The following is a 12223-nucleotide window of genomic DNA, read 5'->3' on the forward strand; positions in this document are numbered from 1 at the left end:
CCGCCGACGGGAGCCTTGGCGGGTTCCCGCCGCGCACCCTCCTGAGAGCGGCAGCCCCTGCTGCCCCGACCCAGCGCCGGCACCAGATTCATATCCGTGATTCGACCAATTCTCACCAGCCCCAAGGCGGCTGTCGTCCATGCGAAGCTCTTGGCATTTTGCTCTCTGCTGCTCCAGTTTTCCTCTTGGCATTTGGCATATTTTTAAACTATTTAAATTAAAAAAATTCTTTACTCTGATAAGTGATCCTAAAACTTAAAAAAAAATTTTAAGTTTCATTTATTTATTTTTTGTCTTTGTTTTGGGGGGAGGTAATTAGGTGATTTATCTACTTATTTATTTTAATGGAGGTACTGGGGGTTGAACCCAGGACCTTGTGCCTGCTAAGCACATGCTCTGGTCCTAAAACTATTTTGATCACCCACTGATCAGTAAAAAGCATCTGAACAAATTCTCCCAAATGTGTGTAATCAAATTAAAAATATGTACATGATTAACTATACTAAAATATTAAATACTCTATAAAACATATACTAAAATGAGAAAGGATGAAATAAAATGAAATAAGAAATATTTGAAAATGTTCATTCATTATTAAAAACATTTTGCACTCAGTTTAACACTATTACTAATTTAAGGAATAATTGTTGTGCTGTTCAGTGTGAGTGAAGACGCCTGTCACTTCTAACACGTTGGTCCTGCTTGCCATGAAAGTCATGAAAGGGCTTCTTCCAATACTCAATGCTTCCGAGAACTAAAGAGGACACCTCCCAAAATGTGCAAATTCAAATTTAAAAAAAGCATCGTCAGCTGCACTGATGGAATCACAACACCGTTTGCTTCAGTCCATCCACCAGCTATGAAATGCCTTTGGTGAGATTCATCTGGTAAATTTCCATCTTTCGTGATCATGGTTCTTGCAAACTAACCAAAATTACATTGGTATATTTTTAACAAAAGGATTCAAAGCTCACTGAAAGCTTTTATTTGAAAAACCTTTTTTTTAAACATTAGAAAAGATGTTTCTACATTTTAAAAACAGGTAAGTATGAGAACTGTTACAAGTGACGAGTTCAATAGGTTTTGGCCACAGAGTCACATGACATCAAAAACAGTGCAGCACATCACCATTTCTTCAGGGACTGTTGGAATCCTTTTTACCCAGAAGGCACAGAGTACGGGAGCTCTTCTGATTTTGTTGAAAATGCTCGGCAGACCCAGCTCCCAGCCTGCTTAGCCGAGGGGCCGTTCAGCCAGTGGGAGCGGCGTGGGTCGCAGCCCCTTCCTCGGGCTCGCGTTGTTAGTGCTGCCGTCCGGCTGGGTGTGCACGCGTGTGTGCAGGTGTGCTTATGCGCACCTGCTGAAGCACTTGCGCTGTGTGAGGGATGGCTGTTAGAGGGAGACGGCGTCGCCTGCACCCGTAAAGCTACACCCCCGGGCCCAGCTCGCCAGGAATGTGGCCCCACTCTGCTTCTCCCTGCAGAACCGGACGTCTGGGGGCCAAAGGGATGCTTCCACCCAGATCCTGTGCCCCTGCCTCGTGGGACCACCCTGGAGCCCCGCACCCTGGAGTCCTCTGCCGACTTCCTAGAGGACTTCCCTGGGACAGACCCAGGCGCCAGGGCGTCCTGGGCGGCGGGGCAAGGGGTGGGGCTTCCTAAGCGAGGTGGGCAGAACTTGGCTGAGCAGGCTGGGCCATCTGCGCCCAGTGTGGGACGGTGCCGGGGACGGGAAAGGGAGGAGAGGCTCAAGGTGGCAGGGGTGGGCCTGCTGCAACCATTCCCACCACAGCTGGAGAAGCTCAGGGACCAGAGCACGAGCTCCTGGCTCCTTCGTGCCCCCCACCGCCACGGACAGAGCCTGGAGGTAACGCCGGCTGGTGGGGAGCAGCTGGCATCCTGCCCCACCCCCCGGGCTGTGGCCTGGGCAGCACAGATGAGGCGGGCAGGGGGCGGCCTGCGGTGGGGGTAGCGGTCAGCACGCGGCCTGGGGACGGCCTCTCATCCTTGTGGGGCCGGGTCAGGAGACATTTCCAGGGTTCCTCCTTCACCCGGGGGGTGACTTGGGGTGTCTCCCCTGCCCACACCTCACTGGGAAGCCCACAGCCCTGATGTCCTACCTCCATCTTCCAGTCAAATCCCCCAAATTAGTCGCTATGTGGTTTATTTTACAGCCAAGTTTCGGGGCTTCGTTTACTGCTGCTTCTTGGTCTCACGTCCTTCTTTTGGACTCAGTGTCCTCGTCGCGGGGCTGCAGCCCTTAGCAGTGGCTCTGGGACAGTCTGTGACTCTCCCTCGGTCTCTGTGGGCCTGAGAGGCCCTGGCCTCCTGCTGAGCGAGCGCACTGCCCGGCCCCTCGGCTCCCCTTGTCCCCCACTGCTGCGCCCGATGGCTTGCCCAGCCATCTCAGGTTGCCCCTCCCTCTCTAGTCACCTCTGAGGCTTCTCTTCCTTGGGGAATTCTGAGCTCTGATTTTGCTTAAGTCCTAGAGCGCCACTCCCGTCTTTTTTCAATCTTTAGTTATTTCTCTTATAGTCTGAATTGTGTCCCCAAATTCATACGCTGAAGACCCAACTCCCAGGACCTCAGAATGGGACTGCTTGGAGACAAGGCCTTTAAGGAGGTAATTCAGGAACAATGAGGCCATTAGGATGGGCCATAGTCCAAAGAGACAGAAGAAGAAATCAGGACACAGATGTGCACGGGGGCCGACCACGTGGGGACACAGGGAAGACGGCTGTCTGCACACCCAGGAGAGGGGCCTCAGGAGGGGACAACCCTCCTGACACATGTGCCTCGGACGTCCAGCTCCAGGACTGTGACAGCGTGAACGCCTGTGGTACCGTGTTACCATGGCTGAGCTGACCGAGACGTCTTCCATTCTGGAAAATTGTTGGTCATTTTCTCTTTGAATGTTGCCTCTTTCTCATTCCTTCCTTACTGTCCACAGTGGGTTGTAACATCCTGTTCCTGGTGGTGGCAGCAAACTGGACCTTCTCAGCATCCGGGCCCAGCACCCCACCCGCACAACAAGTCCATCCTCTGCTTGCTTGCCCACTGGCCCGAGAAGCCCAGAGTGGCCGGAGTGGCAGTCATGCTTCTCGTCCAGTGGAGACGCTGGCGGGAACGTGCCCTGGCCCCGACCTGGGAATCAGGACTCCTCAACCAGCAGTGACAGGAGGCACTAAGCGTGTGACTGGTCCACCGGGGGTCATGGGGAAAGGGGCCCATGCCCCAGACGCATGGTTCCTGGGGCCTGTATTCAAGGTACAGGGTCCCAGCATGGTTTACTGACCATTGTGCCTGCACGAGTCCTGCAACTAGAGGCCAGTGACTGAGTCCTGCGGGGTCTGGCCCGGAGCTGGCACCTTGGCTGAGCCGTGAGCCCGCCTTTCTGTTACTCTCATCAGGATGGCTGCTTCTTGGTGATGGGCATGTGGTAACAGCAGAGAATTCGGGGTCCTGGGCCAACTTTCATGACTTCTTTCTCCAGAGATTGGTCTTGTGGTGCAAGATGACGCCACGTGAAACACCGTTCTGACTGTCCAGGGCAGCAGGATCAGCCATGCAGGATCTGAGGCTTAGCAGCACGTGTCACTCTGGGTGACGGTCAGAGGCGCAGTCACGCGCTGGCTGAAGCTCTGGGGCAGCTGGGGCTGCAGGGCCTATTTCCCCAGCCTCCCCGTGGGCAAGCCTGGCACCGCACAGCGCTGTGGCCCCAGGCCGGCTTCCCCTGAGCAAGCGTTCCAAAACAGAAGAACTAGAAGCCGCTGCAGGCCTAGCCCCAGAAGCGGGCACAGAGTCACTCCTGTCACTCCTCGTTGGTCCAGAGACCTACCCGGTTCAAGGAGAAGGCGCGCAGACCTCACCTTTCAACAGGAGGAGGGTCAGAGGACCGGTGGCCCCTTCGATCTCCCATAGACAGGACTGGGAATCGTGTGAGCCCTGGACAGGGTGCCGGAAGCCACCGTGAGGACAAGGGAGGAAATCCACACCCAGGGAGCATCGCCACTGACACACCAGTGTGGAAGGGCCGTCGCTCTCTCCTCCAAGGTGGAAGGTGCTGCCGGAGCTCATCTGCCTCCATGAAGCTAGCAGATGTCCCCAGAGTGCGGAGCCACATTGGGAGCTGGCTGGTCTGTGCCACTGGCAGGCTGGACACTTGGCAGCCACGTCACTGGACCAGACATGATGAGGGACCTTGCGTGCTTTCACTCCCTTCCGATGGCCCTCTGTCGTGGGACAGCAGTCTAAGCAGCGGGCGAGCTGAGGGCAGAGCTGGCTGAGACCCTCGGAGGAGTCGTCACCCACCTAGTTGTTGGTCCTCCCATGGCAGGAGACGCGTTCTGGCATATATCCATGCAAAGCACAAGGATGCCTGTGCACCAGGCCCTAATTCCTGGGGCGACACCCCAAGCCATCCGTGTTTGCCTCGAGTCTGTGCCTGTCCCTACCTCATGGCACCTGCCATTGCACGTAAATGGAATGGCTAGTGTTGCACTCATAGTTTGTCCGCTGGGAGGACCTCCCCTCACCACCTCTCAGGCCACCCAGAGGCGTCCCCACATCTACCTGGCGCCAACATATTCTGCTGGCCTGTTTGCGTTCAGGCTGGAGTTTCCTCTCCTGTCATTCACCGTCGAGAACCGCTGGGAGACTGTGGGTGTCAGTGGAGGGAGAGGCAGTGGGATGTGGAGGCAGATGACGTGGGGCCTAGACCTCAAGGCTCCCTTGAGCCCCTGGAATGTGCTCAGGCCTGGCCCCCAGGGACCATCTGCTCCGGGTGGAGGCTCCTGCATTCGTCCGCCTGCGACTCCGCAGCTCTGATGGTCTGAAGCTCACACCTTCTGTTCAGGGCAGCACCACCTTCTGCAAAGAGCTTTGCAAACACAATGTCAAGTCTCTTCCCTCGCCGCCCGGATCACCACCTCCACGTCCCACGTGCCTGTGCCATCCTGTCTGTCTGGGAGCCCAGGGATGGCAGTGGTGCCGGCAGTGTGGCTTCACACCACATTCTTGTGCTTTGGGCACGGCCAGCTCTCGAGCCCAGCACGTGCCATCGCTGACACCATGCGAGGGGTCAGTGACCAGAAAGAGACAGAGCAGTGACAGCAGCACCTTCGTGCCCACAGGGACACCTGCTGGTGTCTGCTGAGCTTCACCTGGGGCGGCTCACGCGCTCCTCTGTGGTGCATTCGTGCAGCCGAGCAAGTGTCGGCAGCTCCTCTGGGCCCGTCCAGCCAGGGACAGACAAGAGGGTGGGCCCTGTGCTCTGCCGGCAGAAGCAGCGGTGTGGAAGGGCTGACATGCTGAGCAGTCCTCCGAGTCCTCCAGGGAGCCGCCCTCGGCCCTTGTGTCCGAGGCTCTCGGCACCCCGGCTCTGGGCCTGGCACATGAAAGCAGAGACCCCTTCACCTCCACCCCAACCCCGGAGCTGGGACCCGAGGCGGAGGTGGGGAAGGAGACATGCCTGGCTGACTAAGATTTAGGATTCTCCTCGGCAGGAAGCAAGAGTGATGGGGGAGAGGCCACCTGCCATGAGCCGGGTCACCAAGCATGGCTCAGGGAGGGACGGTCCTTGGGCTTGCCTGGACAAGGGCTTGCGGGAGGAAGGGACCTGCCTTTGCAACCTGCCTGCCTGGCGGACAGTCTGTGGCTCTGGTCCTGTTCCCACGGCCTAGTGCGGGCCCCGCTGTTCATCTTGGGGGCCCACAGAGACAGTGAGAGAGACGGAGGGTGCAACAGAGACCGCTGGTCACCCTTGAGACCTGGGATGATTTCCTGGTCACCTTGCCTTTGTTTGCGGGTTTGCAGACCCTGAGCGCCTCACTCCCCCTCCCCCACCGTCAGCAGGTAATTGGGGGAGGGGCTACACAGACCCTTCCTCTGGGAACCAGGTCAGTTTATGGTCTCCGCACAACAAGGGCTTTTCCCCCATTAATATAATTTTTAGTGATAATTTCTCAACACTAACATTCTTGAACTTTCACCTTAAAACTCGTCAGAGGTCCTGAAGGGCAGGCGTCAAAGACCAATAAAGCAGAAGGCGGTGCCAGTGGAAGACGAGGGCAGGGAGCACCCTCAGAAGGCTGGGGCCCTCACACAGAGGGGCTGGGGTCAGGCCTGCCCCCTCGCTCGCTTTCTGCGACAGAATATTCAACTAAACAGGTCTGCGTGTTTAGATTTGTCTCCACTGGTGCTAATTAGAGACGATTATTTATGTGAACAGAGAAGTTTCACGTGAGCCTCAGCAAAAGATGCCGTGGATGAAGGGTCGTTTCCGACAGAACCTCAGCAGGACGGAGGGACCGAGGGAAACGCAGCTGGCCCGCAGCGCCACCCCGGCGGGGACGGGCAGTGGAGCGGCGGAGCCTCTCCTGTGACAATGAGCCCTGCGTGGGGGGAGCGAGCACGCCGGTGGCCAGAACAAGGGGACTTCTCAAGGAGAGCTCAGGGCCGGGAGGTGCGGGGGAAGGGGTGGGGTCTGGGCTCTGAAAGTCTCCCAAAATAAAAAGGAAAGTCTGGATGAGCTGTGAAGCCACCGCTGCTCGGGGCAGTGTGTGCAGAGGTGGGGCTTCTTTTCAGGGGCAAAAGGCCAGATGTCTCTTGTTGACAGAGCAAAGGAGAAAGACAAAGTCGGGGTCTCTGCTCTCAGCAGGGGCCGGGGGCGGGGGACAGGCTGGAGGACCTGGCGGCTGGAGCTGTTCCCCTTCTCCCACTCTCTGTCTCTGTGTCGCAGTGTCTTGCTCTCTCTGTCTCTCTGTCTCTGTCACTATCTCAGTGTCTCTGTGTCTGTCTGGCTCTGTGTTGCTGTGTCTCACTCTCTCTGTCTCTCTGTCTGTCTCAGTGTCTCTGTCTGTCTGTCTGGCTCTGCTGGAAGTGGCTCAGTGTCTGTCTGGCTCTGTGTCTGTCTCTCTGTCTGTCTGTCTGGCTCTGTGTCTGTCTCAGTGTCTCTCTGCCTGTCTGCCTGTCTCAGTGTCTCTCTGTCTGTCTGTCTGTCTGGCTCTGCTGGAAGTGGCTCAGTGGCCCCTGAGCCTGTGCTGTCTGAACTGGAGGAGCTGTACAGGGCAGCTGAGCCTCCCCTGCTCTAGTCTGAAGGGTGCAGGCAGCAGACTCCAGCGCCCGGGGTAGAGGCGGGTGAGGAGAGTGCTGGGTGAGCCCCCAGCCCTGTCCATGGTGGACTGTGGAGCGCAGCCATGCTTATTTCAAGATAAAACCTGATCTGATGGGCTGGCATGTCCCTGCAGGTGCAAGCAAGACTCCTTCCCACGGCTGGCGTGTGTGTCCTTTGGGGTTCAGAGCCCCTGGTTCCATGCATGGTCTGAACCCAGCTTCCCAACAGTGGGGTGACTTTTCGTGTCTATGATAAGGACTGCTATCACTGCTGGCCCCTCATATCCTCAGGGTGGCTGCTGGGCGTTGTAAGGTGTGCCCAGGTATGAGGTGACTGTGGGTCTGGGAGACGCTCAGTAAGCAGGGCTGCCGTAGGGTATGGGTCCGCTGACCAGCCCCAAAGAGGCAAGTTTGAGTCCTGGCTGGCTGCGGCCCCCTGCGCGCAAACCCTTCTCTCTCTGTCTCCATTGGATGCTCCATCCACGCTCACCTCTCCTTCTGGAGCACACTTCTAGCTGTCATATCATCTGAGCTGGGGCACCTGAGCTCTGCCTCTGGGCAGGCACAACCTCCTCCTGCAGTCACAGACCAGGGACGTGGCCGACGACCACTCGGGAGCTGCTTCTTCAGTAAGAGGGTGGGAGGCACAGGGGCCTCATCACATCAGTCAGATGCTCCAGCAGTGGGGTGGGGTAGGGCAGGTGGCTCTGACGTCACAAGGGGCGCGCCCGCGCCTGCAGCCTGGGCACACCCCGCCCAGGGCAGTGGGTGCAGAGCGTGTTTTACCTGCTCCCTGATGTCCACCCCATCCCTTGGCTGCCACAGTCACCTCTGCGCTCATAGACCCAGCCTCGCCTTCCCCGGCAGCTTTTTGTGAGGACAGTGGCATCTCATAGGAAAGGAGGTGTGGTTCTAAGAAAGAAGGCCTCCTGCCTCAGCGTTTTGTGACGGGGATTTTAGCAGTGACATCCAGGGCTCCACTAGGTAAGCTGTGTCCTTGTGTTTCAGGCTGAGCCCCAGCTCTCCGGTGGCTGGGATGTGTGTGACACTCAGGAAGGCCGAGTGCTGTGAGACTTCCCAGGGCTTGATCTGACATCATTCCAAGTGGATGATAATTGCACAGCCTCTCCCCTCCCCACTCCCGGGCCCCCAGCAAGACACCAGGGAGTTATTTATAAACGTGGGTCTCTGGGTGTGCTTCTCAGGGGAAGGAAGGACGGGGCAGTGACAGATCTAGAAGTCTGCAACGCACATCCAGGGTACTGGGCGAGGGGGTGGGGCTCACAAGACACCATGCATAGAGGGTTGGAGGCAGGGTGGTCCCATTGAGAGGGGAGGAGCCCAGACCTGCTCCAGGCCCAGCTGCTGTGGTGGGGGGTGGGGGCGCTCCCCTCGGAAGCCTGGTTTTCAGAGATTGGCTACTCTGTGATAAGACACCAGCAGACGTGGATTGTCTTATGTGTCAAGGGCGGAGGCACAAGATGAGCTGCTTTTTTCTCTCCAGGGCGGGCAGGAACTGGAAATAATTGGAAGTTGTTAGGGTCCAATGTGCTGTCCTGAAAACACTATCATTACTTCCTAATGACTAACTCTGTCTCAGGAGGCGATGAAGGCAGCCGAGAGGCCGAGAGCGCCCAGAGAGGATGGAGGAGTGGGCGGCTGGCAGCCTGTAATCTGGTGAGGGGTGCTGAGGGTGCTCTGCCTCACCCCCACCCCTGCTCTGGCCTCCGGATGGAACGTGACAGGAGCCACCTGCACTGCTGGGATGGGCTCCCGGGCCCCAGCCTCCGAGACTCACTTCTCAGGATGGACTCACCCCAGATGCTGGTAGCATTCCCGCTTCTCCCAGGGCTGATGTGGACCCTGCCCACAGCCTTTCTACTCTCTAGTCCCACCCTTTCTTTGTTAAAGGTTGTCTTTGAATCACACAAGCACCACTTGAGGACAAATGAACCAGCACACAGCTGGTCCTGACCCAGCCCTGGCTCTCACTGATGGCTGCCCTGTGTCTGGTGTGGACAGAGTGTTGGCCAGCTCCGCCTGCTTCTGGGGGCCGGTGGAGTCCCTTGTGTGCTGTTGTGAGGTGCTATGGTCATTTCTGGTGCTGCCATAAAAAGAAGGGGTCGTAACAGTGATCTGTGAGTGGGTGGGCCTCCTACTGCCAGGCCACCAGCCCACAAAGGAGTTCACAGAGGAGAGGCCTGGGAAGCGCCACCTGCATTAGTCCAGGGGCAAACGATGCCCATGAGACCATGAGAAGGACTGCCTGCAGAGAGCAAAGCTGTATCCCCAAGCCAGTCCCCAAACCCTGCCCTGGTGACCTGAGAGCTGGGGGCTGGAGTTCCACCGTCCTGGAGGTGTCTGGCCACCCAGCTGACCCCTCCTGTTGCCCCAAGGCCTAAGGAGGCTGAGCAAGGCTGAGGGCCGTCTCTGCCCCTCTCCCTCCACTGCCCCGCTGGCAGATCGGTAGAGGGATCCAGATATGGGCTGAGAGGGCAACTTCGCAGAACCCCGCCCCATCCTGCTGCCCGGCCCCACGCCTCGGTGCCTGTGACCTGGCTCGAGCCTTGAGAAACTGCGCTGCAAGAAACAATTCCACGCTAAGAAAAGCCGCAACGCACGGACGGGACACGCAGGTTCCGTGCCTGGAAAATGAGCGTAATAGAAAAAACCCAAAGCAGAACGCAGTCCAGGAGATAAGGAAAAGGGTTACGGAACAAAAACACCCTAGACATTCTCGGTCCCCTCCCGTCACCTGCGGACAGGTGTGCTGACTAGGCACCTGCGAGCGTCTATGGGCAAGCCCACCGCATCCTGCGGGGCGGGCAGCCGGAGACGGCGGTGGGATTCACGGATTCCACAGCGCTGGAGGGAGAAAGGGCACCTGCTGAGGGATCGGGACAGATTGGGGTCCGGCTCGTGATCGGTGGGGCCGCGACCATCGCGGGACCCCGGACTCCGGGAGAGGCGGGGGCTGGCGCGCATCCTCGCTGGTGCTGGTCGCCTCCGGAGTCCGACCGCCCAGGCCACAACCACGCCCCTGCAGGGACCCGCCTGTTCGCCACCTGACAACCCTCCCCTTGTCCCCACCTCCTCAGTCCGGAGACCCGCCCCAGGCCACGCCCCCACTGGTGGCCTCAGCTTGCCTTGGCCCGCCCCCCTCCCTGTTCTGGAACCCGCCCCACCCCACCCCTACTTGTGATCCCTCCCTCTTGCCCCGCCCCATTCCATTGACTTTCCCCTCCCCCCCGGGCATGGGGTTCCGCCCGGCTCTGGCTCCGCCCCCATGGTGACCCACCCAAGGCCCCGCCCCGCCCCAGCCTCGCTAATTGGTTTCTTTCCGCAGAGGTTGCCGAGCTCCGATTGGCCGAGCCCGTCGCCGTTCCGCCATCGGATTGGCCCGCGGCGCCCGCTTCGGCGAGGCCCTGCTCCTGGTCGGGGGCGGGGCCAGCGGCGGAGCTCGGCCCGGGACTGGTCAGCGGCGCAGAGGGGGCGGGACCGCGCCGCGCGCAGCGCCTCGCCTGGAGCGCAAGGAGCAGCTACGGCCGTCTCAAACGCCTCAGTCGCCTCAGGCTCGGTCTCCTCAGGCTCCGCCGCCGCAGGGATCGCCCCGTTCCCACCCCCCGGCCCCGCCCCGGCCGCCCGCCGTCAGCCTGCGGACACGCCCTCTGCCGAGGGACAGGTGAGTGAGTGGTCGCCTGCAGGGCCAGGGATCGGAGGCGGGGAATCGGGGTCCCAGCCCGGGTCCTGCTCCGGATCGGGGGTCAGGGTCCGGGCCGGGGTGAGCCGGGGTCGGGGCCAGGGATCGTGGTCGAGCGTCGGGGGTCGGGGTCCGGGTTGGGATCCGGGCGGGAGATCGGGGGTCACGCCGGTGCCGGGGTCCGGGTTGGGGTCGAGGTCGAGCCGGGGGTCGAGGCCAGGGGTCGGAGGTCCGTGGCCGGGGCCGGGGCCGGGGTCCGGGCCGGGCAGGGGGCGCAGGTCCCCGCCCGACCGCGCCCGGCCTTGAGCCCGGAGGACCCCCGCCCGGCCCGGACCAACTTGGGCGGCAGCCGGGTCGCCGGCGGGGCCGGGCGGGGCGGGGCGGGGTCCGGGCGGGCCCCGCGGGCCGCCGGAGCGCCCCCTCCTCAAGGTAGCGCCGGGGCAGAGGCTGCGCGCGCCGGAGACAGCCGAGGCGGGCGGAAAGCGGACGCGGGGAGGATTTAAGAGTGAAGCGGTACGTGGCTTGGGCGGAACGCGGACCCCGCCTCGGCCGCCCCGGCTCCCCACCCCCGCCCCAAACCCTGAAGTTGTAAACAAGAACTGCGCTCTCGAAAACAGGGCGTCGGGCTTGCTTGTCAGTAGACATCCGCCACGATTTTGCTCTGGACTTTATGAGGCTTAAATTTCAAAACGGTCTAAGTTTCGTCGCGTCTGACTGAGGAACGTTCTGAGGAAAACACGACCTCCGCGCGCGGCTCGCGGCGGGCGGGACGGAGGGCGGGAAGCAGCGCGCACGGAGGGCGGCGGCGGCGGCGCCCCCCGCGCCGCGCGCCGCGGGGGAAGGGGACGTGTGCCGGTGCCTTTGTGCGCCCCTCCACCCCCGCCCCGCCTCGGCCACGCAGCGGCTCATCTGCCTGCTGACCCTGCGTCGGCGCCAGGAGCAGGTTAGATGGGGCGGGGGCAGGTTCTTCCCTTTCGGCCACTGTATTTTCTTCTTTTATTTGGGGGTGGGTCAAAAAGTGTTTCCACTTACTGTTCCCACCAGTGTTCTGCTCTGGACGTATCATTGACTGAAAGTGTTTATTATTATTATTATTAATTATTTTTGCCTGGTAGTGTTAATACTTCCCCCCTTACTACTCTGAAGTATATTACTTGCATAACAAATTTTGGAAGTTAACAAAAAGTCCGGTCCTAAAGCCTGTTCCTGGGGTTGATTATCTCCCTCCCACCTTCCTCTGAGGTAGCACGGGCTTCTGGGTCTCTTTGGCCCTGCGTGTGAGCTAACAGCGCTCTGCGTTGATGAGGACCTACGATGTGTGATTCACCAAAAGGAATCCTGGGGTAGTAGGACCTTGATGAGAGACCTTTGCAGAGTAGACTGGGTGATGAACAGACCCTCCAGTTCACAC

At 59.5% G+C, this 12223-nt stretch overlaps 1 protein-coding gene and 1 long non-coding RNA gene across 2 annotated transcripts in view; one reads left to right on the plus strand and one right to left on the minus strand.

Annotated features, from left to right (window-relative positions):
• Window positions 1–970: 970 nt before the first annotated feature.
• On the minus strand, window positions 971–7790 carry LOC140698852 (uncharacterized). The gene is made up of 2 exons (XR_012076855.1): window positions 7603–7790; window positions 971–4878 (listed from the first exon to the last, which is right to left on the minus strand). It is a non-coding gene; the product is annotated as an uncharacterized lncRNA (long non-coding RNA).
• A 136-nt stretch (window positions 7791–7926) lies between these two features.
• The window catches only part of PCBP3 (poly(rC) binding protein 3), a 193883-nt gene continuing 189586 nt past the window's right edge, over window positions 7927–12223 (plus strand). Inside the window, exons 1-3 of the mRNA XM_072970467.1 lie at window positions 7927–8096; window positions 8713–10168; window positions 10459–10794. The gene's annotated coding sequence lies outside the window, so the exon portion shown is untranslated. The remainder of the gene's footprint in view (window positions 8097–8712; window positions 10169–10458; window positions 10795–12223) is intronic.

This window comes from Vicugna pacos, chromosome 1, assembly GCF_048564905.1.
Source record: "Vicugna pacos chromosome 1, VicPac4, whole genome shotgun sequence".
NCBI classification, from domain to species: domain Eukaryota; kingdom Metazoa; phylum Chordata; class Mammalia; order Artiodactyla; family Camelidae; genus Vicugna; species Vicugna pacos.